This window comes from Coenobita brevimanus, chromosome 101 (genome assembly GCF_032717465.1).
Source record: "Coenobita brevimanus isolate Jiangsu-jjx chromosome 101, ASM3271746v2, whole genome shotgun sequence".
In the NCBI taxonomy this organism is placed as follows: domain Eukaryota; kingdom Metazoa; phylum Arthropoda; class Malacostraca; order Decapoda; family Coenobitidae; genus Coenobita; species Coenobita brevimanus.
Genome location: NC_137054.1, coordinates 40,709,539 through 40,714,078, shown reverse-complemented (window position 1 = coordinate 40,714,078; position 4,540 = coordinate 40,709,539). Strand labels below are relative to the sequence as shown.

General features: G+C 38.9%; 1 pseudogene; it reads right to left on the bottom strand.

The window, feature by feature from the left end:
* Positions 1–4,220: 4,220 nt before the first annotated feature.
* LOC145415215 (5S ribosomal RNA) lies at positions 4,221–4,339 on the bottom strand (annotated as a pseudogene).
* Between the last annotated feature and the right edge of the window lie 201 nt (positions 4,340–4,540).

Below are 4,540 nucleotides of genomic sequence, written 5' to 3'. Positions count from 1 at the left end.
ACCTCTCCTCTTTCAATTATTTCTTCAACTGGTGGTAAATTTTGCTGAAACGTATATGACAATGAAAAACACATTCTTTCACAAAAGAGCAGGGAGAATATGGACCTGGACAAGTCCAAATGGAGAAACAAATAATGAGATCGACTTCATTACTGCGGCAAAAAAGAACACGATTACAAATGTCACTGTTATCAACAAAGTAAATATAGGAAGTGACCATAGAATGGTGGGTTGCACAGCCAGATTTAACTTCAGAAGTGAAAGAAAGAACATGATTAAATATGAAAAGACATGCCCTACAAAAGTAAATGAACACACAGCAGTCTTTCAGTTAGAAGTAACGAACAGACTTCAGGCTGTAGGTAATGCTGAATGTGACACTGATAAGTTGAATGACAGACTAACAAAAGTGCCAAGAGAATCGGCGGAGGTAGTAAGGAAACCTAATACAACCAAAGCCAAGAAGTATTCGGAAAACACACTCTAGCTCATGAAAAAAGGAAACGAAATGAAAATAAAAACAAAGAAAGATGAACCAGAACGAGCGGATTTAAATAAGCTTATCAACAGGAGACAAAGAGGCGAAAAAAGAAAGAGACATATGGATCAGATCAAAGAAACGATAAAAAAAAACGAAAAACTCTGAAACAGATCCGAAATAAAATGACAATAGGAAAGCAACAAATTATATCACTGAAAGACAAGAGCGGAGAAGTCATTAAATGCAGAGATAAGATGGTGAAGAGAGTTGAAGAATTTTACAAAGAACTGTATGCATCAAAGACAGTAGTACCAATAGCTAACTTTTCAGTTGACACGAGTGAAATATCTGAGGTAACACCAGAGGAAGTAAACATTTCTCTTCCTAATATGAAAAGAGGGAAGGCCCAGGGAGAAGATGGAACAGTAGCAGATTTACCATTGGATGCAGGAGCAGAGGTACAAAACAGGCTCGCCCACTTATTTACCCAATGTATAAAAAAAAAAAATAAATAAATAAATAAATAAATAAAACTCCCATAACATGCTGTAATGCAATAGTTATTTTACTTTACAAAAAAGGCCACTATAAAGATCTTAACTATCGACCCATTAGCTTATTATTAGTCATTTACAAACTCTTCACTTAAGTCCTTACGAACAGAATAGCAACAAATTTGGAAGAAAACCAACCTCGTGAACAAGCAGGATTCCGAAGCGGATATTCGACTACTGATCATCTACACACAATGAATCAGCTAATGGATAAAACTACAGGATATAATAAACCACTTTGCTTTGGTTTTATTGATTACGAAACGGCTTTTGACTCAGTGGAGCACACAGCAAATATAAATTCGTTGCGACAACAAGAAGTAAATGAGAATACTGTAAAACCTTTTGAAACATATATAAAGAGGGAACTGCTACAGTTTAATTACTGTACCTAAAAACTCGGAAAAAAATAACACTGAGAAGGGAGTGCGTCAGGGAGATACGATTTCACCAAAACTATTTACAGAATTCCTAGAAGGTATTTTAAGAAAGCCAGACTGTGAAAACAAAGGAGTAAACATTAATGGAGAAAAGCTAACAGTTTAAAATTTGCAGATGACAATGTCCTAATCTCAGAAACAGCTGAGACAGTGCAAGACATGTTAAATGACCTGAACAGGGAAAGTCGCAAAGTAGGGTTAAAGATGAACCGGAGTAAAACCATTGTTTAATCCACATACACCAATGAGCGTCATCAGAATAAATGAAGAAACTCTTAAAGAAGTCGAGGAGTACAATTACTCGGGGCAAATACTAAAATTAACGAAAGACGATGGCAGCGAAATAAACAGACGCATTACGAGTGGATGGGAAGCTTTAGGTAAACATAGAGACATTAGGAAAAGTAGCTTGCCAATATGTATGAACCGAAAAGTATATAACGAATGTATAATTCCAGCTATGACGTACCACTGTAAGACTTGGAAATTTACAAAATCGATGGAAAATAAACCAATCCGTTGTCAGAGAGCAATGGAAAGGTCAGTGTTGGGAATATGTATAAGAGACAGGAAAAGATCAACCTGGGTGAGAGAGCATACTAAAGCCAAAGACGTTATAGAATTTATAAAAGAACAGAAATGGAGGTGGGGAGGTCATGTGGCAAGAATTAGGAATAACCGATGGAGCAAGAGGCTGACTGGCTTGACACCAAGAGATTGTAAGCGTAGCAGAAAAAGGCCAAACAGGAGGTGGAGAGATGAGATAGAGAAATTTGCAAGGAAAACGTGGCAGAGATTGGCTCAGTCAAGGAATTCGTGGAGAAAGTTCGGGGAGGCATTTGTTCAGCAGTGGACTTTTAATGACTGACTTTTTAATGATATATATATATATATATATATATATATATATATATATATATATATATATATATATATATATATATATATATATACGTATGTTTATTTATATTTATGTATCCTTGGAGGCATACGAGGTTGAAAACTATGGCACATTTCCTTTGTTTTCTTATGTACTGTTTCTATTTGCCGTAATAATTTTCGGTGGTCTTCTTGCAGTTTTTTCAGGAGCTCCCCGAAAGGGAAGCAACATTTCCAAACTATCTTGTTCCATCTTCAGGCTGTATCTGATGATTCTGTAATTGGTGGCTGCCTATATACAAGTCAACTGAATCAGGTGGAGACAGTTGGGTGGAGCTGATCAGGTAGGCTGATCTCTCATTGTCTGCATCGTTGGCTAAGCCGATGTTGCGTTTTGATGACAGTAGGATTTGGAAATCATCGACTTGTTTGTTTATTGTAGGTTGTTTTGTGATAATGCAGATTGCCTCTAGAAACAAGAGACGGCGAGGGTCTTGTTCTCTGTCGATTAATTTGGTGTTCTCTTCCAGGCGTTGTCGTGTCAGATGGGAGTTGTGTAGGGTGGCGTGGTAGTTCTTGATGGCTCCATTCTGTAGGTGCTAGGAGAGGCGCCTCGATGGTCTGGTCCATGTCGTTCAATGTATGAGTGAGGTCCACACTCCTCACTGTTGCACTTATGCAGGTAAATGACATGGTCCATCTGAAGGTGCGTATTGGTCATGGCGGGTCGTTAAGAAGCATGATGTGGGTTTTTTTTATTTTTGTAGTAGATGATGAGAGAAATGTGTTGTTCCCGCTCGGTAGGGGGTACATTTCCTTATACAATGTCCTTCATGGTCTTCTCATCCATCTTGTAGTCTGTGGACATGTGGTTTCACTAGTATATCTTGATGTATTCGCCAGTTGTGGGTGTAGTGGTGTCTTGGTGAGTATACCATTTGTCCATGTGTCTCTTAATTACGTCGGATACGATGGTGTTGATGTAGCCGTTGTTAACGAGGACTTGGGTCACACGTTCTAGTTCCTGGTGGGCGTCTTTCCAAGTAGAGCAGTGGGAGAGGGCTCACCTGACGTAGGCACTGATGGTGGAGGGCAGGTAACATTTTGGACACTCACTATCTCCATTCAGGCAGAGTCTTTTGTTCGTAGGCTTAGTGAATACTGTAGTCTTGAATCCTACCTTGTGTGCGGTGACGAGTATGTCCAGGAAGGGGAGGCGTCCGTCATAGGCTACTTCATAGGTGAAGTTAAGTCCAGATGCGCCGAAAAAGCGCTTTCTAAGGTCCTGCAGCTCCTGAAGGGCCTTGATACGAATGAAGATGTCGTCGACATAGAGGCAGTACAGGGAGTGAAGGCTAGTAGCTCATTTAGCAAGTAGTAGGTAAGGTAGCAGAATAAGTGATAATCGATGGAGCAAGAGGTTGACTGACGGGACTCCAAAGGATTGTAAGTGTAGCAGAAAAAGGCCAGACGGGAGATGGAGAGATGAGATAGAGATTTTTGTAGACAAAACGATGGCTCAGTCAAGGAATTCGTGAGGTTTGGGGAGGCCTTTGTTCAGCAGTGGACTTGAATTGGCTGATGATGATATATATAAATCACTATATATAACTATATAAATATATATAACTATATGTATAACTATATATATATAACTATATATATATATATATATATATATATATATATATATATATATATACTGTATATATAACTATATATATATATAACTATATATATATTCATCCATCCATTGCCAGACGCCATGTATCCCAAACGGGGTGGCCAAGGGCTTAGAGTTAATTGTTTTACAGGGAGGGGCACTAATCCTCCACCAACCCCACTTGACACGTAGGGAGAATGTTATGCCAACAGCATCTGGTGTTCCCAGGCGGTCACCCATCCAAGTACTAACCAGACCCAACGTTGCTTAACTTCGCTGATCGGACGGGAAGCGGTGTACTCAACGTGGTGTATATATATATATATATATATATATATATATCAGCATTGCAAGACCACACACACACACACACACACACTGTTATGTATATGTACTGTATATGTAGATAGATAGATGTGGATATATGCGGTATAGAGAGAGAGAGAGAGAGAGAGAGATGTATATATGTATATATATGTCTCCCCCCCAATGTATACATGCCCCCACTAAACTTGCTAGGTCA